This window comes from Hemicordylus capensis, chromosome 5 (genome assembly GCF_027244095.1).
Source record: "Hemicordylus capensis ecotype Gifberg chromosome 5, rHemCap1.1.pri, whole genome shotgun sequence".
NCBI lineage: Eukaryota > Metazoa > Chordata > Lepidosauria > Squamata > Cordylidae > Hemicordylus > Hemicordylus capensis.
The window spans coordinates 75,618,540-75,644,370 of record NC_069661.1 but is presented as its reverse complement, the minus strand read 5'-3'; the positions used below and the strand labels follow the sequence as shown (position 1 = coordinate 75,644,370).

Below are 25,831 nucleotides of genomic sequence, written 5' to 3'. Positions count from 1 at the left end.
CAGCCTGTGTGGGCGCCATTCTCTGAAAGCACAAAGACAGAAGTAATCTTCAGAGCTTAACAAAAGGTAGGATCACAGTTCCTCTCCTGCTAAACACCTGGCACCCTAGACAAGGCTAGAGGTGTTTGTGTCTGGGGCACATTCCTCGCTGTTGAATCTGCAAGTGCCGTTTGGACTGTGGTTTTCCACCGATGTCTAGGAAAGGATTAAGAGGATTAAAAGTGAGTTTGATATGGCCGTGTGCTACTGAATCGGGGAACAGAATAATCTCAGTTCTCAGGCTAGATAGCAGGGTGGGCCATGTTTTAATAGCTGACATACTGAGGGCATTTTATCTAGTGCTGGTACCTATATTTGATCCAAACAGTGGCAGGCAGATGTTAATTGGCAGGGACCAGCGGCTAAATCAATGCACCTTAGCCTTGCTGAGTCAAAGCAAGTCTAGATCTGGCTAGTGGCTGACGTGTTAAACAAGACAACGCCGGCGTTCCCCACCCACCAGGACTGCTGCATACATGAAAGCTAGCTCCAGCAGTGTTGTGCCAGAGTGCAGTTGTGCAACTACTTAAAACGGCAGATGGGCACTGTTAGAGCACTGGCAACTGCCCATGCACTGTTTTAAGTAGTTGTGCAACTTACACTCTGGCACAACACTTCTGGGGCTGGCTTTCACATGTGCAGCAGCCCCTTCCAGGGGCGGTTCCACCATTGAGCGGTAGGGTTCAAAGATCCTGGGCCCCCAATGAAAAGCCCTCCATACACATGATGTCACACACAAGGGGGCGTGGCCTGATCACTGGAGGGGCCGCCCCAGCCCTCCTGATTGCATTTCCATCCAGTGTTTGCTGGTTGGGTGTGTTTATTTCTGTGCAGGATATGATGTCATTTGCAAAGGGTGTGTGGCCCCGGGCTCTGGAGAAAGGGAAATAAACACATCCAGCCAGCAAACTCTGGCTGGAAATGCAATCGGGAGGGCTGGGGCAGGCCCTCTGGCAATTGGGCCACACTGCCTTGAACGTGACATCACATACATGGATGTCACGCCCAGGGGCCGCCAACACGGGCCACCCTTCCACTGGCTACACCACTGGCCCCATCAGGTTGGAAGTGCTGGCATTGCCTTGTGCAGTGTGATGGCCAGATTGTACAAAAACTCCATGTACGCCACCTTGCGTTTTGTGGAAGGTGAGATTCAAATATGGGAAGGCTGAATGGGATAAGATAAACGAAGGTGGGGTGGAGTGTAACATATTGAGTAAATGCAGGTGCAACATTGACCCATCTCTTAGTCACTGTTAAGGAATCAGGAGCAGACTGCAGAGTCATGTACCCACCTCTCCTCTCCTCTCTCCTCCTTAGCTGGGGTTTAAGCATTTCACTGGCATGGATATTAACAGTAGTTAGGGTTAACCACTATCTCCCCTTAGCTAGTGTTTGCTAACCAGCTTCCAATCCATCCAGGTTTAAAATTCTAGTTAAGAGAGTATCCTGGTCAGCTTTCACTGCAGTTAATGGTAATGTTTGTGAAGTAAAGTAAAGTGTGCCATCAAGTCGATTTCAACTCCTGGTACCCACAGAGCCCTGTGGTTTACTTTGGTAGAATACAGGAGGGGTTTACCATTGCCTCCTCCCGCGCAGTATGAGATGATGCCTTTCCGCATCTTCCTATATCGCTGCCGCCCAATATAGTACCAGCGGGGATTCGAACTGGCAACCTTCTGCTTGTTAGTCAAGCATTTCCCCGCTGCACCACTTAAGGTGACGTAATGTCTGTAGTAAAGTGTATATAACAGAACTGTGGGAACAGAAAGGTTAAAAATGGTAAGAGGGGCTTCTATCACCAGAAGTGTCTGGGAAGAAGATCCTCCGTGTGGTGTAGAGTGTGTGTAATCAATCACAAGATGGCTGATGGGTTCAGAAGCTCCTGATGTGTTAAGTATGTATTCTTTAGTTTGCTAATATAAACACTATTACCTACTTCAGAAGAAGCAGGTTTTTGTTCAACTGTGAAGAGTGGAAGAAATGAAAGTTCTGTTACAACACTGTCCATTACCATTACCATTAGCTGATGTAATGTTCAACCCTGGTCTCCTCAACTTTACAGCCTTTCATGGTCTTGCTGCACCGTTATCGCCCAAGATATCTCTGCCTATGACCTTTCCCCCCATATCTCTGCCTATGACCATTTTTCCACCATTGTCAGCCATCCAGGATCTCTTGGGTGGGCATGGCAAAAGCTGCAGTTCTATGAGGCTATTCCCACAATTGCCCAAGAGTGGGCTAAGGGAGCCCAGCCCACTTTTGGGTGATTGTGTGCTACAACAGGAGCCACACGGCTCCCGGCAGCTAGCTTCGTTAAATCCCCCTCACCTTAAATGAGGTTAATGGAGCAATCGCTCCGTTAACCTTGTTTTTTTGCTTGTGCATTGCCGCGGCATGAGTAGACCCCCTGCAAGCAACCTCCCGGGCTCAGGGGGTCTCTCCCCACTCACATGGGGCATCCTGGAACTTCTGGGGGGCACACAGCCCCTGATCCTCACAGCCCCCACTGGCTCCATGACGGAGCCAGAAGCTGTGTGGTCAGCCAATCTGGCCACCCAGCTACAAGCAGCTGCTCGTCTGCGGGGAGAGTGGGCTAAACCTGCTCTCCCAACAGAGCCCCGTCAGCCGCTTCACATGTCTCGTGTGAAGCGCCTTTCTATCAACTTCCCTGGTAGTAAGCCTCATTTAATTCAATGGGACTGGCTCATTCCGGGGGTGGGGGTGGTTGTGGTTCCCGGAACTGCCAACTTTGCCCCCTCAACATCCATGCTCTGCCCTTTTTCCTTTTTGCTGCCCTTTTACTGGAGTTAAGTTGCAGTAATAAGCAATATTTTTACTTCAGTGTAACCATGATGAACATTTACTCAGTACTGGAATGTGTATCAGAATGTGGGGGGTGGGGTAGGGGAAAATGGACAAAATAAACTTTTCTGTACTGACTTTATTGTCATCAAAAACTAAAATATTGCAAACAGAATGCTAAAAGGGAGAAAGCCCGCTTCCTTGGAAATCAGCTCAAGGACACCAGTCAATTGGTGGTTCTATCACGCCTAAGGTTGCTTAGCTTGCATGGTGAGCTGAATGCTAAAATCCACAGAAGAAAATCTTGGCAACGTTGGGCAATAAATTTGATCAGCTTGTGCCTGCCTGAGGTTAACGATGTGGAATAACCTGTGGTGAAGCTGGAAAGCTGTTAGAGGCTGGTTGGAAGTGCACAGTCAAAATAAGCAAAAGCCATGGAGGAAAAGGCTAGCGTCACAGGGAAGAAATGCCACAGAACCAAATGGATGTTGGAAAGTGAGATCTAATTTAAATACATAAAAATCTGGGACTTGTAAACTAAGAAAGAAGGTTTACTAGTCTGACAGAAAAGCTTGTGAGTTAAGAAAGCATCTGAAAGTAATTCATGATCCGGGCTTAAAAGTGTTACAGTCAATAAGTGTCTAAACTATGACACTGATTTTGACCAAAATAGTAATGAAGTAGCAGTTTACCTGTACATTTTTGTACGATATCTAGTCAATGGTTAGCATTCATCACTAGTTTGGATGGAGAGGTGTGTGTGTGTACTGTGTCTCTCTCGAATTATCAGCATTGTATCAGACACTAGGTGCAGCTTCTTCATGACATTGTGATTTTCTCATTATATACGTGTTTGTATTGCTGCTGTCCTTACTTACAAAAACCGACATACTTCATTACATATGTTTTGGTTCAAGCAAACAGGGAAGAACAGACCAGGACAGCTGCCTCTTTCCATACGTTCTTCTATCTTTAGAGCAGGCGGTCTCAATCAAAAGCAGAATTTCTTCTTGTTGGCAATGGCATACCACATTTGTTAACTTTGTTTCAGATTCAGAACCCCCTGCTGGGATGCAAAATTCCAGATGTCCAGGAGTGGGGGGAAGCATGGAAGCAATTTACTTGGCAAATGTTGTTATAGACCTGGTCTTTTTTTATTTAAAATCATGACATATGCCTAGAGGCTTAAAAATAATTTCCTTTTGAATGACTGAATTATGTCAATAGCAGACTCTTTCATCATTCTTTTAGCACCACAAGAGGCCATATTAACAAAGACTCAGAGGAAGCTACATTTGCTGTTAGAATGATTGTACAAGTGAGTTCTAGAGTGAAGCGTTTCTAAAAATAACTCTGCAGTCAATACATAAGGAACAAGATTCATACAACTTTCATTGACAACCTATTTTACATGGTGATAAACTTCTCATAGGCGAGCTTTTCTTCACTGACAGCCTCTGCCTGCTGTGCTGAAAAGGCTATCATGGGGATAGCCAATAAATGACAGAAGCTTCAAATCAGGCTGTCATGTAGCTGCAATTACCAATTAAAAACAGGGCTACTGTTTCATTGTGCAACATGATAAGACTTCTACTATTTATCATCCCCCAAATCCTGTGAACTGACTTAGGGCTGAGGCACATGTTGAACAAATCCTACACAGGAATTTAGTGTGAACCTGCATGTAGGTCATTACATCTGATGATCTTACAAGCGCATGTTTCACCATAGCTGGAGACACAGTTTTCAAAAGAACTGAAAATAGTTTGAAAGAGGCATTGTGTTCACATGCTTATTTAGGCCCACTTTCATTTCTGGTCAAACAGGTCTGTTATACAATACAGTGCCCAACCCCCCACAAAACCTGTTGAACAGAAGTAAAAATGGGATGAACGTGCACACCATGAGTGGTGATCTCTATTCCAAACTGCCTTCAACCCTCTGGCGGGAAAACCACTATGATCTGGCTCCACCTTGTGTATACATGGGTTGAGCTGCCCTGTCACTTGCAGCTTGTGGATGTAGTGAAACCTTTACACACACACACACACACACACACACACACACACACACACACACACACACAATGTGGTCATCCACAGGAGTGCCATGTTAATTCCAATAAGCAAGTACTTTTCTAGTAGGAATTCTGTCACAACTGTAGCAATCCCTACTGGGTTGTCAACCTTTAATGTCAACCCCCCTGGACTCTAAAATTGCATCACACTGGTCCTGAGAAACTCTAAAAGTCCAGCTGTATAGGTCTATATAACCTACCCTGCAAAAAGTGCCCTTAAGCTTTGGGTATAAATATTATTGTTCTTTTTGTTTGTTGTTGTGATTGTTGTAATTTTGACATAGTCCCTGACACAGAGCACTGCAGGGAAGGTAGAGCCTGTTCCACTGAGAACCAGTTTGTGAAACGGTATAAATTCAGTTTAGTATTATTAATTCTGCAATAAGGACATTTTGCCTGTCCTTGTGTGGAACCCAAAATATTACATGGTGTCAGAAGTGATTAACAAGAAAGGCACAGCAGCAGTCTCTGTTTTCCACCACTCTACAGAACACTGGAAATAGAAATCCTGAGGAGCCCCACAAGAAGATCTGAAGCCTGTTTACAAGCCTTTCTGAAATGAAAGGTAAAAATGGAGCTCTTGCAACCTTCCCCTTCTCTTCCAATGTTTTGAAACCTTTCAGAATTCTGGAGAAAATTATTATATTTTTTAATCTATTGCTTTTCAACAAGAAGTTTTCAAAGCTGTTTCCACAAAAAATATCACAGAAAGATGGCTCCCTGCCACAAAAGCAACATATAGCTTGGTGCCATTCACCACTTGAGGCAGACACAACATCCCACATGGCTGACTCCAATCCCTCCTCACCAGCCCTCTCTTGGGGGTGGAGCATGGTGCTGATGCTGCCCCTCTTTCCCCCTCACCAGCCTTACCTTCTGGGGTATGCTTGGGCCTTCAGCCCTACTGCACACCACTGCTTGCATCCAGCTTTGTTCACCGGCCCATCTGTTTCTCCTTGCCACGGCTGCTGCTCCAGCACGAATGCACACCATCACTCACTCTCATCATCTCTCCATCACCAAGCTTGTCTGCTTTGTCTCGTCCATTTCAGGAGGAGATGAAGTGGACAAGCTTGGTACCGGAGAACAGCGAGAGAGCACTGGTGCTGGAGCTGCAGCAGCTCAGCTAGACTGAAGGGTAAAGCCCACCCCAGAAACGTAGGCTGGCAAGGGGAAAGAGAGGCAGCATCAGTGCCAGGCTCCACTCTGGGGAGGCAGGGCTACTGAGGGGGAAGAAAGGGGAAATCCTAGAACAAGGGTAGTGGCAGCGGAGGGGTGCAGGAATGATGGAGACCTACACTCTGTGCCCCATGGTGCACACTGCTTGAGATCATTGCCTCACTTTGCCTAATGGGAGAGTTGTTCTTGCCCAAAAGACCACACCATCTAAAAAGAAACCAGCAACAACCATGGGGAGAGATGCTATACTGAATATAGACAATTGCACTCCTTCTGCTAAATATAAGAGAACCACTGTGAAAGCTGCCTCTTTGCCCCATTAGCAAGGTTGGATGAGTGCTTGTTTCCCCCCTGTCAGAGTCTTTACAGTCAGAGTCTTGACTGTAAACTCCTAACAGACAATTTTTCCCCTATTGACACCTCTGTCTTCATTCCCTGTACGCAAGTCTCTTGCTTGTTTCTATTGGAGCAGATTAATTGCTTGTGAAAAGGTGCCCCTGGCTCTGGTAATGACTTAGTCAAGCAAAGGAGACTGGGTTTTGTGTATATAAAAGCTTTGCATTCCAAAGACACAGCATAGCAGAGATGTTCAGCGAGTCCATGCAGAAGCTGGATGCCAACAATTAAAAGGCTGGCTGGAGCATGACGTATGTGTGAAATGACAATAGCATCTCAATGAAGAAAGTGCTCCAGGTGTTCAAACACAGGCAACCAGTTTCCATGAAAACTAGGGAGCTTCCAAACCCTTTGGAATATGAAGCAGCATTCAGACAGAAGCAGAGAAAAATAAATCCCAAGCTCATGCTGCTCCTTTTAGTTTGCCTGCACACATGCATAATCATAATACTTAGTACAGTAGAATCTCAATATCCATGCAGACTTTACATCCATGGATTCGCATATCTGTGGTCAGGTAATTAATACCCGGCCTTGGTACACATGGGGAGAAATCAGAAAATAAGGGGTTAATTCCATGTATCTGTGGGTTAGGGATGGCTGGAAATGACCTCAGAGGTAATTTCCAGCCACGATTTTGTTGTTCGAGAGCCTCGTAATGGCTCTGTTGTTCGTTTTTTAATTTTTAACCCATGATTTTCGGACTATTTTCAGCCATTCAGGGGCACAACTCAATTAAAAAGGACCAGAAAAGCATGGTAGGCAGCTTCCCCCCGCATTTCCCCCTGAAATTTGGATGATTTCCCCTAGAACCAGGAACCTAACCCCCCACCCCCATCCCATTGCCCAGTGAGTCAATGTTTGCTGTTTCCATATCCACGGTCGCAGCGGGAAACGGAACCCACGCGGATATCAAAGTCCTCCTGCATGTGTATAGTACCTTTGACTATTCAAAAGTCTTAACATGTATTATTTTTTTACAGTCATTGCAACAACCCTGAGAGGTGCTGTTAGTCCACGGTGAATGGAGTGAGTTCATAACAGAGGTGAGATGTAAACTGGGGCCTTCCTGGTTTGTAGTTCAGTCTCTTAGCCACTTTGCTACATCAGTCTACATGTTTTGCTTCATTATAATCTATTTCATATGAAAAATATTTACAGATGTCACTAGATAAAAGGTATCTCCACTGTCCATTTTAACACTACACACTGGATTGTGCACTGGCATAACCAGGTTATGGGATGGAGCCCTGTCTTCTCCCCCACTGGTGGCATGTGCTGCACACTTGCCCCCCACTCACCTGCATCAGTGGGGACCTACCCCATCATGCACTGCTGCCTGACCTGCCTCTCCTGTATGCTCCCTGCTTGCCAACTGCCTTCCAGACTGCTGGGAATCAGGAAAGCCCCGAACTGACCCTTCCTGCTCCCCACCAGCCTGGAGCCTGTTGGGAATGCAAGATGCACAAGCACCCTGTGTCTGCAACAGGGAGCATGTGTGTCTCACATTCCCACCTGGCTCTGGGCTGGCAGGAAGCAGGAAAGCCCTGAATGAAACCTGGAGAGTGGGCAACGAGGGGATGGCATGTCAAGTGAGCGGCGGCAGCAGGAATGGCTGGCAGGATGGTGCAGGCAAGCGAGGTGGCCCCAGAGGCAGGGTGGTGTGTGTTCTTCAGATGCGTCCGCCTAATTATAGCTCCGCTCCTGGGATTTGTGTGGTATAAATGTGATAGCACATTATATACTTATACTCAGGTTGAACAACCTTTAGCAGTCTTCCCTCCCAGAAGAAATGTCTTCACAGCAATTATTTTGGAAAGCCTGGTTGCCTCCATGAAATTGTGTTAACCTGACAACTGACCGGTAGCACTGTTTCCAACCAAAGTAAAACAAATTCATGGATTGCATGAAACTTGTGTAACAAAGTACCAAGAGTGAATTTTCTACATAAATACATGTACTTCATAAGTAGATAAAGTGTGAGATGGAACTGAACCCCCTCCTTCAAAAAATATGCTTATCTTGATTAACCTAGCAGCTATTTGGACAACAAGCTTCCTGAAAGTAATACAAATAAATGATGGGTTCAGGTGTCACATTTTCCCAGTATTTCAAGTGTTTGAGGTTTGATGCAGAATCATGTGGTCCAAGCAGATAGTCTTGTAATCCTCAAGAAGATAGCATTGCTGGCAACACTAAAAAAATGTAATGGCCAAGACCAACACCTTATGTGGTGAAGGCCCTGGGGATTCTGAAGTCGCTTGCTTTTGAACAGACATACTTCCCAAGAACATCTGGTTCTTTCTGTTTCCAAGAGAAGCATACTATGCAGATAAATGATTGCCACAAGGGCCAGCCAACACGTGGCAGCCCCCATCCCCAGATTGTACCAGTTATTTGAATTCAATGGAGCTTACTCCCAGGTAAGTTTGTATAGGATTGCAGCCTTCTGCGCCCCGCCCCACCCAAAATGTCCTGTGGACATCCATGCTAGCCATTCACAAAGCCACCTTCCCATTTGATTGTGCAGCAGAATGCTGGATGGCTAGCCTTTGTGGGATTTATGAAGCCAATCCCTATCTTGAATAATACTTCGAGTAAAAACAAACCCACCCAACTGGTTTTTCTTTTTTCTTTTTTAAATTTGGTTTTTTAAAAAAACCAAATGAACATTTAAATTTAAAATCATGCCTGCTATTTGGAAAAAAAACAAAAACTAAAAGCATACCCAAATCATGGGGGATGGGCAAACGTGAAACGGAAGCCAGAGGTGAGTCAATATAGGAGTGAGGATGGGTTGAAGCACATCTTGCCCCACAGCAGAAACCCACACCCACTCCTAGAAGAAAAGTAGTCTCAGGCCTAATATCTGTGTTCCTACAGTAGATCTGAACTCTAGTGCTGATAATCATATCATATCCATAGCAGTGGATTAACCTCAGGCTGGTTAGAAAGAGCTCTCTATGCTCTAGTATAGATTTTATTCTGGAGCTCCCTAAAAATCATGGTTTGCAAATGAGAAATTAGTCACAGGATGTTTGCTTTTCCCTTTTGACACAAATTCAATTATAATGCTAAACTATGGTTAAAATATGCTGCTGTCCCTCTTAATCAGATTCTGCAAACTCACTTCAAACCCTGGTTTCAGACTCCGGTTAATATATGAGCCCTGGTTAATGTTAACCATGACCAGATATCAAAATAAAACATGCTTAAAAGAGATGAGGGAAGGGAAGGGAAAGAAGAAATTTGCACAGAGAGACAGAGTGTAGCAGATTACCAAGCCTTTGTCTCAGAGCAAGCCCATGTGAGAGGAAGAAAAACGCTGAATCATCCCCTCCATGATTTCTGAACAAAGGCTTCGCCCCAAAACATTCCTGTATCTTTGTAAGCTGCCACCATCCCCCAATTTATCAACAGAGTTTGAACCCCCCACCCGGGCTTGGGTGGAATTCCCAGGGACACATTCTCCTCTGATATTGGAAAAGTACAAAAACCTCCCACATTCAAGCTTACATATGGTGAGAAAACTGGCAGAGTTGCTGAACATCTGAGGATGTGTTTGGCACCAGAGGAACCCCCTTTCCTGAGTTAAAAATCCACACAAAAAGGCCTGTTAAAATTGCAAAGAAAAAAGAAGAAGAAACTTTATTCAAAATACTACAGAATGAGACTGCTTCAGTCTGAGGCTCTCTCAGTTTTTAGAGGTAAAGTTGTGTTGTCGAGTCGGTGTTGACTCCTGGGGACCACAGAGCCATGTGGTTTTCTTTGGTAGAATACAGGAGGTATTTACCATTGCCATCTCCCGTGCAATATGAGATGATGCCTTTCAGCATCTTCCTATATCACTGTTGCCCAATATAGGTGTTTCCCATAGTCTGGGAAACATACCAGCAGGGATGTGAACCAGCAACCTCTTGCTCCCTAGGCAAGTTACTTCTGCTGCGCCATTAGGTGGCTTCTCTCAGCTTTTAGCTACAAGTAAAAGAAATACTCAGTAGGTTACGATAATACTTCCAAAACCCACCCCAGATGCTATTGGGGCAGCACAGTTTTAAAAAATCATGGTTACCCAGTTGCAAAGAACTTGGATGTAAGAAAATAGAAAAACACCTTTAAAAGTTTACATAGTATTTTGCAGTGCCCTAGCTGGATGGGTGCAAGTTCAGCTTTTCTTAGCTTAGTTATATTACAGACAAACAATAGAACAGGTTGAGGGATAAACAGAGCAGATGAAAGAAATATGTGTCTCTAGTGCATAATCTGTCTAACAAACTCTTCCTTAGGCTGGATCCCCCTTTCCTTGAAAACTCACCCATCACCTGATGAGACTCAAGCTCCTGCAATCCTGTCTCTCAAGGATCTGCAGTTCTCTCCACAGCCAAATGCCATGGCCACACATCCTGCCCTCACCCCCAGCCTGCTTACTTTTCACAAAGAGCCTCCTCCTCCTCCCAATGCCTCTCTAGGTCCCACCCACCTGCGGTGCTGATTGGCTGATCCCTGGAGTTCACCAATCTGTCAGTCAGGACAGGATTCCCTTCCGGTTTACTCTTTAGGGGAGAGGAGGGGCTGATCACTACACAGAGTAAAGTGGAGACAGCATGTATTCCTAATTTTCAAATTATAGTATGGAAGAAATCAGTGTTATGTCTGTACTGGACCTATGCAACATTACTCAACTGACAATATGAAATTGCTGGAAATATTTATCCCAGTAGAAGATTTATTCCTTCAAATATTGTTTACTGAACTGTGCGGGTGTTTACTCTACAAATCCTACCCCCGACTTGTGCTGGTCCTGAAACACACATATTTTTAGACTTTAATGGCAGTTATTCCACTCTGTCCTGCAAGGAATTGCACACAACTCAAATTTACACATTCATATTGCAAAAGATGTTTGCTGATCAGTTTTGATCATTTGGCATATTCCTCAAATGAGACAGTTATGAACCTTTCCAACAGTGCTGTCTTCAGATTCCAAGGTCACTTATATTATTCCCTATTACTATCCTAATTTGCAACAAACTAATGTGTACTACTTCTATCACTGATCTTTAGCATCTAGGGTAAATGCGTAAACATTCTCACTAGCTGAACCATCCAGGAGGTTAGACCTTGCAGAGCAGCATTTGCTAAGGCAAATGACTGTAAAAGAAGTTAATTCTTGTTTATTATATGCCTGCAGGGTGCTTGCTTGCTACTCACACATACGTAGTGACACTATGAGAAATGCAGCCCTCTTTTAAGAGAGCTGCACAGTAGTAGCAGAAGGCACAACATATCATGGAAAAAGGAGTGTGGAAAGAACAACCTCAATGGTCAATGCATGTCACCCCCCTGGAAACTGTATCCACACGTTATGTTCAACACACGTGCAATCTGTGTACAGTGTGCTCACACAGATCTATACACATGTTAGGAGTTTAGCAAGGCTGGTTTGGGCCCTGGGACAAGAAGTGAAGATTGGCCCTGGTGTCCCTTGCCGCCTCCTTCCCACTCCCATGTCTTTGCTGCAGAAGAACTGCAGAAGCTAAAACACAACATTTGGTGAAAAACAAAACACTCTCAGCATGCCCTTTCTCTTGCTCCTATGCAGATAGTAGCACACACTCACTTAGACACTCTCCATGCATGCTGACACTTTCACACACACTTGCGCATATGTATTCCCCTGGTTCCGAAACATCCATACCTATTACAATAATGTCATCTATTCATACAATAATATCATCTATTCATACACAGAACAAGCCATCACCCTGCCGATGAGTCCTCCTCCCTCAGAGGCCCTGGGGCATCCTCCGCCCTGTTCAATTGTAGCTATGCTTTTGCCTCATGTACAGGTAACAATATGTCATGTTGAATGCATATACAGCAGTATACTTGCTGTCTGTGCATTTGAGAGGGTCTGTACCCAGGTTTACTTTTAAAATGAACATGGTACAGTCACTTGAATGTTAAAATGTACATGGTACAGACACCTGAATCCACACACCACAAAACGTCAGATAGGGTTTTCGACTTCTTTCAAAATGTATCTGAATTCAAGTTATAAAGCATTTCCTGGCAATTTAAACCTGGGGATTTATAGTTATTGGTATGGCAGTTCATGACACTGTAAACCAGTGGTTTTCAAATTATGTGTCTTCAGGGACTACTTTCATACTGTCTTGCTCCTGAGAAGTCCTGAATGTCCGCAAAGGAAATACTGCATATTGCAAAGAACTCTGAGACGTGTTCTAGGATACACACAAAATTCACAGAGGATGCTAACTAGGCAGCCTCATCAACAGTGTATGTGAATACACTGTCTTGAAGAAAGCTTGTCTGCCATGACTGAATCTCTCATCAAGAGGTCCTCCTAGTCAATAATATTTCATGGAAGTGTAGGAACTAAAAAACACCATTTGGAAGCCATTGTTCAAAACTATGTAAACAATTTAGCCACACATATTGTGGGAATTATGTTATAGGAACTTTGTGTATATAGTAGTAGCTATAGTAGTAAAATTTAACCTATATAAGCGTGTGTTGGCTGCAGCGGAGGTTTTAGTGCCTAAATTCCTCTCTTTGATCTGTGCCCTGTTATGCATTTCCCTTCTCTCCTGTTGTAGGGGTCCTTCTACCTTTCCCCTTTCCTCCTTCTCAACCTGACTCCATCTGTCCTCCACCACCTAAATCTGGCTTTCCCTTTTCCTTTCTGAGAACTGTGCTCCTTATAACCCATCCAGTCTCAGCAAGTATCTTATGTAGGTCTAGTGACTGGGTGGAATTTCTTATAGTATTTAAAAATAAGATTCATAAAGTTTAAAAAAAATTATATTAGTGTTGCAATCCACTTCAGTCAAGTTAAGGCAGAGTCACCAATGTAATTAAAGGATTATGAATTTTTAAAAAATGAACATGCTGAAAATAGGTTATGTAGTATTAAATAGCTACAGGATAAAATTATTTTATTGCAGTAGGATTAAACCCACTCTAACATGTTCCTCTCTTACAATTATAATAAGTAGACTTAAAATATGCCCAAGAGGACAGTGTTTTAATAAAAAGGTTTGTCATGTTTGAAAAGTCCTTGAGGAATGAATATTCACAGTAATAAGTAAATTTAAAAAATCATTCAAGCAATTGTTTTAAAATGTCACTTCTCATCTTTAACAACTTATTTCGTACTTCTTTAGACCAGCTGACTAGACATTTTTAAGATAATGATGATCACAGTTTTTAATCTATCACTTAACCATTACTAGTTGAAGAACAACAATAAAAGGTTATTTTTGTCATATGGGGATGAAAGCATACTGCAGCATGAGAAAAAAGCTTTTAGCCAGATTTGCAGAAAAAAATACATTATTTATATTATTTATTTATATTATTTATTATTTATTTCTGGGAACTATAGTCCTTCACACTTTTCCCAGGGTTATTGCATGAGACCATAAACCCGATAACTGTTAACAAAATTGCATTTGCTACTTTGCTGCAGATAACAGGAGGAGAGCCATTTCTTAGATCCAACTGATTGTGTTGCTACGCTGGCACTGTGTCTGTTTCCTAGCAATTCTAGTAATTTCTATTGACTTATTATGGCCATTATTTATATAAATCATGCACTGAAACATTTCCTGAGTTACCTATATTGAGTAAATCCTAAAGGCTTGTGTTAGTGTCAACTCCTGCAACAAATGTATTGTTTGGATCAAATGTCCTCTGCTGTCAATCCGATTACTAGTGTGAATGACATATTTTACAACTAGACTCATACATGTTTCTTCCCAAGCTGCTCAAACATTGTACAGTTGTTTAAGCAGATAATCAAAGTACAGTGTTTGTTTTACACACATTAAACTGATTCGGTTATTATCTATAGATAGTAGCTACAAAAATCAGTGTGCAGTTTTCCTTTATGAGATGTGGGTTGCCAGCTCTCTCTGAAGCTATTCCTGGATCCTTTCCCCCAATATTTTTCACAATATCAAGTCATTAAAGCCTCCAAGATTGCTTTCAATAATCACCTGGAGATTCACGGATGGCTGAAGACATTTTGCTGCCTGAGGCAAAGACAATATGATGCTTCCCTCATCTGCCGGTGGGTGCCCAGCATTTTCAGGGAATGTTGCTGAGTCAGTGGTGACAGCATGTGAGAACTCTCAAACTCTCCCACCAACCAAGTCAGGTGGGGAAGAAGAAGAAGATGTGTGCCGCAGCAGGGCAAAGAAGAGAAAATGAAGTGTGTGCCCCAGTAGGGTGAGGAAGGGTGGCAGTGGTAGACTGTGGTGCCCATGCTGGTGGGGGCCTGGCACTTGCTGCCTCCTGTACTCTCTCCTGTGCCTGAGGTGACTGTCTCACTCCCACCACTTTCCTGATCAAGATTAATCCCTCCCAAAACAATTATTAACCCTGCTATGTGCGTGCGCACATGCATGCACACACACCAAATACATGATGCCATATTGTAACTCTCTCTTCTCCAGTTGGGCTACTAGCAGCTTAAGCAAGGGGAATTTTTAAGAGAGAAATGGTGTGGGGAAAGGATTTCACACACAATCCAGTTTGCTCCCCCCTGGCTATTTTTCTTTTCCTTCAGGTTGGAAGATCTGATCATGACTCTCCCATGTCATATATAGTTTGATCCTCATGCAGAGTATGGGCAGCTTAAGACGACATGCAGAAAGTAAGAACAAGGTTGCTGGAGGTTCCCACACTCTTTTCTGTGTCATACAAACCTGAACCCAATGCTTTCTATCCAATTTCAAATATTGATTACAGATGTTGAGCAAATGTTGGGTGACAGAGGGAACCCGATATTGTCTAAATGACAGTGACAGACTAGTAAGTCAGAGGGCTAGAGGGTCAAGACATTGGTCATCCCTTCTCTACTGCTCTGACACTATCCCTTTGGAATGTAGATTGCTACTCTTAGGGACACTTCCTTCCTCCCAGCCACTTCCTTCCTCTCTTCCTGTTTCTTCTACCTGGCAACATGCAAGCTCCTCTCCCTGCACCATGTGTGCAGAGATACAGAATCCATCTGCATCCAGCTAGATAGATAGATTAGAGATCCTAACTCCTCACTTTCCTATCTAGAATGGAGTTCTCTAATAAATACAATTTACATTGATTTGAAACTATGAACTAGCTCCAAGTTACTTTACTCTCAGCATACACGCATGCCTAACTAAATTCTGCTGTGTTGTGCCTCTGTGCACTTTGCTATAGTGAAAAAGGGTTTCTCTTACCAGAGAGAATTCCCAACAGTCCACCCAACATTTTTGGGTTTGCATAACGCAGAAAGGAGTGGAAGTAGTGCACACTTGCCAGGAACCTCCAGTTTCATTTTACTTCCCATGGGTCATCTGAACCTGCCCTGTGAATGGACTAGGAATACCTGTGTATTCCTTGACTGTTGGCTCTTGTAGCTTACAGAAGCTTATACCAGGCTCGGACTGGCCCACAGGGCAACAGGGCATATTCCCGGTGCGTTCGACCTGCGGGGCTCCCCTGTGCCCCGCCGTACTCAGCAGCAGTGAAACCATTCTGCTCAAAACCCTGCACCCTCCTCACATACATTCCACCGCCCTCTCAGTGCCCCCAGTCCGGCCCTGGCTTATACCACAATAAAATAGTTGCTTTTTCTGCAGTAGATTACCATACCGGATCTTCTGGAATATTCTGTAGTTTTCTCCTCACCCCTTGTACTCCAGTGTCTCTCTCCCCAGCAAATTAGCTATTAAATCTAGACAAACAGTCTTTCTTCCTTAAGAGAAAAACACTGCTGTTCTGAGATGAACAATTCCATGACTAGCAGAGGGGAATGGCTTCCTTCCCTTTCCTAGGGAGAAGTAAAATAAGAATTCTGGTACTTTGAGGTTGCTCTTCAATACCTAGGCTACAGCCTAGGTCTTCCAGTCCTAGTGAGTGGCTTGGAATTGAACCTGCCTCTTTCTGTCCCTGCTTAATGGAAGACACCTTAACTCATGGAAGCAAGAGGGAAATAATTCTTTCTTTTTCAAGAATCATTACATGCTATTTGGCAGGGGGACATCTATTATTTTGAAGGACAGCAATTATTTTTAATGGCACAGAAGTGAAAACTGCATCTGAGATGAAATTAGATGTGCAGACTCTTAGGACTCTTAATCTGAGTACTTCTAAGGGTTCTGAGCATTTTGTTGCTTGGTTTTGTCTTTTCTGGTGTCCTCGGCAGTGTTTAGGAATTTGGGAGATCTGTGTAATATGGTATGGATGCTAATGGGGGAGCCTGGGGGTTCTTGCATCTTTGAAAGGGATGATGGATTGCTAATATACAATGATCTACCATGCTACGTACCATCATATTATAAAAATAACATATAAAGCAAGCACAAAAATAAATAAAAATAACTACAATGATGCGGTTATGGTAGCTTTGCAATGAATATGTGAAAAAAAATGAAACGGTCATAAGATGGATTGAAGTGCATGGTTTGAAGTATTTGATAGCTGTGTAAATGTTAATGTGAGCTGCAGTAGAAGGTACAGTATACTCTTAAATGGCCAAACCTTTAATTTCCTGGATTTTCTGATGCACCACAAGCATCAGTCTTAAATTCTTCACTACCTTTTTGCATTTTAACCAAACTATGGGCAAGATGAATTCAATTAAAGATAAAACAACATTGTTATTCATAGTCAGTTACTACATTCTCACAGTTAACCCAGCTAGGCAGAGTTCACTGTCCAGTAGTGAGGGGAAAGGTTACATAATGCCTTCCCCCCCTGTAATTTGTTTTATTGGTAGATTAAAGTTATGCTTTGGCATTAGAGGATGTAAATCTTCAATAGGCTGGGTTACAGGGTACATTAAAAACACCACTCCTGTGAGATTTGTGGTATATGTGAAGATATAGTATCCAGATTAATTCTAAGGCATGGCATTATTGGCACAACTTAGTTTAGATCAGTATTAGTAAGATAGAATCCAGCCAATATTGTTTTACATAACCTATAAAAGTTGCTACGCATCTACAACTACATCTCACTTTCTGACTCTCATGGTATCCAAAGCAACAATAGATTTGTACAATGTTCTCCATATTGATAAATGTATTTCTTCATGTTTTCACATCTTTCTTTGTCACAGTGAATACAAGACAGACTGTGATCACATTAGTCCTGGATGAAAAACACCATCGATTTATGCTGCTGTGTGAGAAAAGATAAGGAGGGAATGCTCTATGCATGGTGAGATGCACAAAGTCAAGTGACTGTCCATAGGCATGTAAATAATTGTATTAATAATTAATTTTTAAAAATCAAGATAACTGAAGGTGACTGTGGAATTCTGCCATCTTTGTGAGTCTGAGCATACCCTGGTGCTATTGAGAACACACCTTTGAGGCTGGGATTAAGCTCATGCACCCTCCGTATTCAAAGTGCTTGGTTAATAACTAAAGAAACCGATGCTATAGCTTTCATCAATGGCATAGCCAAAGTAAATAAAAATTCTCTGTGTCCTTACCTTGACCTCTTCCAGAGCTGCTTTCAAGTATGTATGTATGTATGTATTTGAGTTCTATACCGCCCTTCCAAAAATGGCTCAGGGTGGTTTACACAGAGAAATAATAAATAAATAAGATGGACCCCTGTCCCCAAAGGGCTCACAATCTAAAAAGAAACATAAGATAGACACCACCAACGGTCACTGGAGGTACTGTGCTGGGGATGGATAGGGCCAGTTGCTCTTCCCCTGCTAAATAAAAGAGAATCGCCATGTTAAAAGGTGCCTCTTTGCTAAGTTAACATTCTTAGGGTGGTATAGAAATTGAATTGTTATAATTATTTCTTGTTTACACAGTCAGACAGGTGTTATTGACTGGTTTATCCAGACATCGAGTCCTTCCCAAAGGACCTGGGATGGTTGAATTTTATTGTCAATTGTTATAGATATCGTCGCAGAATATAGGCTGTTCCCAGTAAAGTTGCTTTTTGTAATTGGTTGATGGTGATTTCTGTGGTCCCTATGGTGTTGAGGTGCTCTTCAAGGTCTTTTGGAACTGTACCCAGGGCGCCAATTACCACTGGGATTATTTTGGTCTTTTTCTGCCACAGCCTTTCAATTTCAATTTGTAGATCTTTGTATTTGGTGATTTTTTCTATTTCTTTTTCTTCTATTCTGCTATCCCCTGGTATTGCTATGTCGATTATTTTGACTTGTTTTTCTTTCTTCTCGACTACAGTTATATCCGGTGTATTGGGTGGCAGATGTTTGTCTGTTCATAGTCGGAAGTCCCATAATATTTTTACATCTTCATTTTCTTCAACTTTTTCAATTTTATGGTCCCACCAGTTTTTGGCTACAGGTAGCTTGTATTTTTTGCAGATGTTCCAGTGTATCATCCCTGCTACTTTGTCATGCCTTTGTTTGTAGTCAGTCTGTGCGATCTTTTTACAACAGCTGATTAGGTGGCCCACGGTTTCATCTGCTTCTTTACAAAGGCGGCACTTGCTGTTTGTGGTTGATTTTTCGACTTTGGCTCTTATTGCATTTGTTCTTAGTGCCTGTTCTTGTGGAGCCAGTATTAAACCCTCTGTTTCTTTCTTCAAGTTGCCATTCTTAAGCCATTGCCAGGTCTTGGTGATGTCTGATTTTCCACTTATATTGTGCAAATATTGACCATGCAGTGGCTTCTTTTTCCATTTTTCTGCTTGGTTCTTGACTTGTTCTTTCTTGTAGGCCTGCTTTGTTTCATTGGTGTTTAATAGTTTCTTGTTATTGACCATTTGAAGTGCATCTTCTTCACTGTCCCTTATATATTCTTCAAGGCCTCTTTTCTCCTCCTCTGCTGTTTGATGGACTTGCAGCATTCCTGTTCCACCTGAGCTGCGAGGGAGGTATAGCCTATCGACATCACTGCGGGGGTGCAGAGCATGATTGATGGTCATGATTTTCCTGGTCTTACGATCTAGCGTCTCTAGCTCTGCCTGGGTCCAGTCTATTATTCCTGCAGTGTATCTGATGACAGGTATAGCCCAGGTGTTTATGGCTTGTATGGTGTTCCCGCCATTGAGTTTGGACTTGAGGATTTTTCTAACTCTCCTGATGTATTCACTTCCAATTTTTCTTTTAACTTCAGTGTGTGCGATGTTATCAGCCTGGAGAATGCCCAAGTATTTGTAATGTTCTTTCTCTTCCAGGCTCTTGATCTTGCTTCCATTGGGCAGTTCTATTCCTTCTGTTTTTGTTATTTTTCCTCAAATAATAATAATAATAATAATAATAATAATAATAATAATAATAATAATAATACATTGAGAAACAAAGAACTTGACAGAGATATATGGGTTTCAACCAACAACCCCAGATTTCCGATAAAGTATAGTTCTGCCTTCTGTTGTTTCCCCATATTTGAACTTGGCACTTGCTTACAAACTGTTATGTTCTGTGTGTTTCTTTCTTCCTGCATGATTTGGCATTGTAAAATGCTCCTGTAGCACATTGCAGGGGGGGGGGGCGGGAATCATGAGTGAATAAGCAGCACTGGAGGTCTTGAACATTGTATTGTACTTCTAAAGCTCCATATGAACTGTCACACAGAGAGATAAAAGAGGCTGCATATGGCTCCCTCTGCTGTTCATAAACACTGTTCTTGGTGTCCTAGGGACTCTTGTGAATAGTGCAATGCATTTCCTCCGATAGGCTGATTGAGTTGATATTCTCACTGAGTCTCTGTTGGATCAAGAATGAATGTGCACAAGCTGAACTTTGATACCCTGCAATGCCAGCCATGTTTATATAGAGGGCTTGACATATTATTAAATCACTGATAATACAAAAACACCAAGTGAAGGCTGAAATTGCATCTTAATTCCCCCCTCTCTATAAAGCAGCATAGCAGGGTAAAATGGTATATGATTGCTGCTTTTGTTCCACTCCAATAGCAGCTAGGCAGAGTACAGCCATTTCAGGTCTGCTAAGTACCAACATTACAGTATCTTGCTAGATTTTGGGGTGGAATTCTAAATTTGCCAACTTCCATAGTGGGGAGCATTCAGAACATTTAATATTATGCGAAGATAGCTTTGGGATTTGGTCATCCCTGTATTGGCACAAAATAGCAAATTGGATTGAAAGTAACAGCTTCAAATCTATTTTATTTTCGAATTAAGGGGTGTGGGGGAACACATCTTAACAGCAGACATGAAAATAAATCTGCATCTACAAAAGCATTTGTCCATGACGGTTTTGAAGAATTGATAAAAGGTGTGGGGGAACACATCTTAACAGCAGACATGAAAATAAATCTGCATCTACAAAAGCATTTGTCCATGACGGTTTTGAAGAATTGATAAAAGGAGTCCATAACCTTTCTCCCAGTAGTCAGGATTTCATTTCAGGTCCCTTATTTGTGCATACTTGGCGAGTTTGGTTGGCAATCATTTTGGCAATTTCCCATCATTGGTTTAATCATTCAGAAATGGAGTCCAAATCATTTCGGTCTTACTTGCCCCTCCCTCAATCCTCCAACACCTTGCCCCTCCCTTCTAAGCAAAATTACTCCATGAAATTCGCAGCCCATGCCACTGGCTCCTTTAAAGCACCACGCTGCAATGATGCCATGCTGCTCCCTGACAAAATGGCATCAACGCATGCATCGGCACCATTTGTGTGTGGGCACTACACGAGGGATGCTGGGAGCAGCATCTCGGCACTGCGGAGTGGAGCTTCAAAGGAGCCAGTGGCATGGGCTGACGATTTCTGCTTAGAATGGACTTCTGCTTAGAATGGACTTCAATGAAGTAAGAAAGCTTCCTGAATGATCAATAACACACTTAAAAATGCACATGTAGTTTTGCTCAAAAACCGGAGCAAGACTGTGATGAACCTAAGAACAGCCCTGCCGGATCAGGCCCAAAGCCTATCTAGTCGAGCATCCTGTTTCATACAGTGGCCCACCAAATGCCAAGAGCTGAGGATATGCTGTCTGTCTTGCTATTGCTCCCCTGCAACTGGTATTTAGGCATCTTGCCTCTCAGGCTGGAGCTGCATGGATGTAGCAATGTTATGATAACATATAAAACTTATTACTATGGATTCATGAAAGATTATACATTCTTTTGAGAACATTTTCATTTCTGCTTGATCATTTTTGACAACTTTGCCAGAGATGCTTCCCTTCCCCATGGCAGACTGGATTATGTACATATGACAGCTATCTTCGCATTCAGACTTACCTCCTGTTGGAATTGTAGGGCACAGAACCAACAGCTAATGTTGCTGATTAGCTTGTTATTCACAAAGTGAAGGTTAAACTTCTAGAGTACCTCCTTGAAAGCTGGGGAACCACTGGCCAAAACAGGCAATGCAATCCAGCAAAAGATGGACAAATTGTCCCATTACAACCAAACAAAATCATTTAGGTGGAGTGTGAGCCTGTGCATGTTTACTTGAAAAGTCCTGCTTAATTCAGTGGGGCTTTCTCCTAAGGAAGTTTATACAGGTTTAGGCCAGAATAAATACGCTAAGGACTGCATTCATGGCTGTGATTCTGAATTCACTTAATAAGGAGTAAATCCCAGTCCCTATGAAAGTATATTTATTGTTTGAATAAATATGCTTAGAGTCAGGCCAGTAAGTGCACCAAGCTTTCTTTGGATTGTCCCCAAAGAGTATATCTGAATCACAGTAATCTAGAGCAGTAGGACAGGTGCCAGGGCCCAAGGTTGGGTCTGGAGATTAGTATTTTAAAAATACAGATGTTAAAATAAACAATAAACAATTGTTTTTGTTTTAAACCCTATTTATTCATTATGAATATGAATATTTATATACCGCTTTTCAACAAAAGTTCCCAAAGTGGTTCATATAGATATAAATAAATAAACAAACAAACAAATAAATAAATAAAATAAAATGGCTCCCTGTCCCCAAAGGGCTCACACTCTAAAAAAGAAACTGCCACCACCAAATTAAATCCTAATTTGGATTTCTAACACTAACTTTGGTATTGCGCCCAAGTGGTAATGTGGGGAGAAGTAAATCGACACAGTTGAAACAGTTTTTAAAGTTCCAAACCAAAGAAAATAACTTTATTCTTGTACAATAGCTTCAGTGGTTTCCGATTAACTACAATGTAGGGTCAAACGCTCAATCGTTTATGAGACAAAGTAACCACCTTAGAACTGGCAAGACTATACATTGCCTCTTATATTGCCAACATATTCAAACTTAGGTACTTATATAAGATTGTGTCAATACATCAACAAAGGTTTTACTTTCAAGTTACTGAGGGTGAGGTGGTTGTTTAGAAATAACAAGCTTCTTTAGACTTTCCACATCTTTACTGGGAGGGATACAACCTCCATTCACTCCCAGTATTCCGGGCCTGCTCAACTTAGTTAGGCCCCCCAGCTGTTTTTGAACTAAGGGTAAAGTGTGCTGTCGAGTCGGTGTCGACTCCTGGCGACTAGGGATGTGCACTGAATTGGGCAGGGTTGGCTAGTCTCACTTTAAGGGTGGGGGAGGGTGCACTTCCCCTTCCCCCCTTTTCTCCCGCCGGCACTCGGTTTTGGTAAAAGCCTTCGGGGCGGCAGTGTACCTCCCTGCCACCCCTTCCTCCTCTTTGGCCAGAAGTGGTCGGAAGTATTGGGCGTGCGTGTGCACGTCACGATCACGATGTGTGTGAGCATGAGTACGACGTGCTCCTGATACTTCTGGCTGAAGAAGAGGAAGGGGCGGCAGGGAGGTACACTGCTGCTCCGAAGGCTTCACCAAAACCGAGCTCTGGCAGGGGAAAAATGGGAGGGGGGGTATGTGCACCCTCCCCTGCCCTTAAAGAGAGACCCCCTCTGCCTTCGAACCTCAAACTCACTCAGTGTTTGAACCTGTTCAGAGGCCCATAAAAGGGCCTCCAAACAGGTTTGTGCACATCCCTACTGGCGACCACAGAGCCCTATGGTTGTCTTTGGTAGAATACAGGAGGGGTTTGCCATTGCCTCCTCCTGCGCAGTATGCAACGATGCCTTTTAGAGCCCTAACCTTCCCTATCTGAGCCTGTCAGTTAACTTCAGCTGAATTTTATAGCCACCTGTTCACTCCATTCCAAAGCCCCTCCCTTAAGAATTATCTCCAGAGGAGGTTCTTAAGTTTAAATTCCTCTTGATTGACAGTGTTTATTGGTCAATCAACACAACAGGTTCATATTGATTTAAGCTGTAATTACTTTTAATACATTGGGTTATATTGCAGTAATAAATATCCGAGCATTCAGAAACAATCAATGTTGTCCAGTATGTGTGAAGGCAAATGAAACATGGAAAATTGTAAATCATTTCACAATATGTTTCATTTGCCTTATTTTTGATGAAAACTTTAAAAAGTAGATAAAATCCTCCTTTCTATTATTTTATTACTGTGCAAATAGTTTAATCTTTATGGGAAGCAAATTTAATTTCTTTAAAAGTTCATCCATTTTGAATGCAAGGTTCTCAAGGAGTGTGGCTGACAGAGAATAATTAAGCTGTAATTAAGTCATTTTGCTTAAGTTTTTGCCTGCTGGCTTCTAAATGTCCTGGGGTCTATCATTATTGCCCACAAGCATTAGCAAATTAGCCATATCCCTTCCCAGCAGGAACTGAGTCAATTCCTTGAAGCCATCTTGCTTCCGTCCCTTTCACTTGAATGAAAGTTTCCTCTTACAGCCAAATTGTTTAAGTGCTCTGATGGCAAAAAGCCCCACTGAAGCTGGCAGCATTATTGGCAGAGTGCTTATCGGATCATAGCACCCTGCATAATTCTCGAACACAATGCTTTTTTTTTTTTTTTGCACACATTAGTCTGACTGCTAATGACAGGTTTTTTAAAAGCACTTGCATTACTCCAATCACTGTAAAGCTTGTGAAATAGCCAATATTTAAGATTCGGTGTGATGGTAGCTTTGCCTCCATGTGGATAAGCAGGTAGCTTTGCCTGCATATGGATAATCCCCGCTGAGCATGTGGATTACAAGTAACCAGCCAAATTCATTTGTTAAAAGCTCTGGGGCAGAAAGAAACTTCACAGGTGTGTGCTCTTTCATTCTACTCTAGTGATGGAAGTAGTAGTATTAATTGAACTCCTTACAGATTTATTTATTTTTTAAAGTCAAGAGGTTTTTCAAACAATATGAGTTTGAATTCTTTAAAATGGCCGGCTTCTCTTTTGGCAGAGGTCATTTTATGCTGTTGAATAGTTTAAGCATATCGTGAGTCAATTTTTAAAAAGAGGCAGGATATACATTTTGTAAAAAAACAACATAAGGGAATGTGCTCTAGAATTTAATTATTCTAAAGAGAACTGTTGGACTTGGCAGTGCTGAGAGCTTCTCCAAAAGCCTCAAAAGGAGTTAAAATTGCCTGCTCCCATATGCAAGCTGCCTGGCAGACATGGCCCTCTTTGAGCGAGTGGCCAGGTCTACCAGCCCCTAAGGCCAGGGCCACTAGTCCAAGAAAGAAAGCTGGCAAATAAACCTGGCTGCCTTTGCCTCAGTGGCCAGGTCTACTGCTGCTGCTGCTGGTCCACTCAAGTCAACTGGTAGACCTGTTCTCCACTGCACTAGTCTAGTGGCTGGATGTACTGTAACATCGACAAGGCATTTTCCAGACTAGACGCGACAACAGGGTCAGGGCGTATCTTGGAAGTGTGCTTCCACACCTCCTTCTAGTGATGTGCACGGACCAGTCTGGAGGCCATTCGACAGGCCTCCAAGTCCGGACCGGTCCGAACATGGGGCGGTTCGTGGTTTGACGCTGTGGGGGTTGGTGTTCCTTTAAGGGCAGGGGGAGGGCATACTTACCCCTCCTGCCACTTTCCCCCCGCCAGCGTGCGTTTTTTAGGAAGCATTTGGGGCGGCAGGATACCTCCCTGCCGTCCCTTCCCCCTCTCGGCTGCAAAAGGCTTCAGAAAGCCTTTTGCGCGTGCGTGTGATGTGGAGACGTGGTGCGCGTGCGATGTGCGCACGCACAAAAGGCTTTCTGAAGCCTTTTGCAGCCAAGAGGGGGAAGGGGCAGCAGGGAGGTATCCTGCTGCCCCAAATGCTTCCTTAAAAAACGCACGCTGGTGGGGGGAAAGTGGCGGGAGGGGTAAGTACACCCTCCCCCTGCCCTTAAAGGAACCCCCACCCCAGTGCTGGACCACAGCTCCGCGGTTCTGTGCACATCCTTACTTCCTTCATCATGACACCACAGTCCCTACGCGGCCAGCAGGGTGCTGTTCACATTTCCAATGCCTTGTCTCGAATTTAACTGTTGCGATATAGAGCAAGGATGTCGTATATCCGGTGTGAAAAAGTTGCTGTTTTTTCAGGTTGTTAG

At 43.0% G+C, this 25,831-nt stretch overlaps 1 long non-coding RNA gene across 1 annotated transcript; it reads left to right on the top strand.

The window, feature by feature from the left end:
- LOC128326020 (uncharacterized) lies at positions 1-17,991 on the top strand. The gene is made up of 4 exons (XR_008307803.1): positions 1-66; positions 5,411-5,486; positions 7,480-7,542; positions 17,625-17,991. It is a non-coding gene; the product is annotated as an uncharacterized LOC128326020 (long non-coding RNA).
- The last annotated feature ends 7,840 nt before the right edge of the window (positions 17,992-25,831 follow it).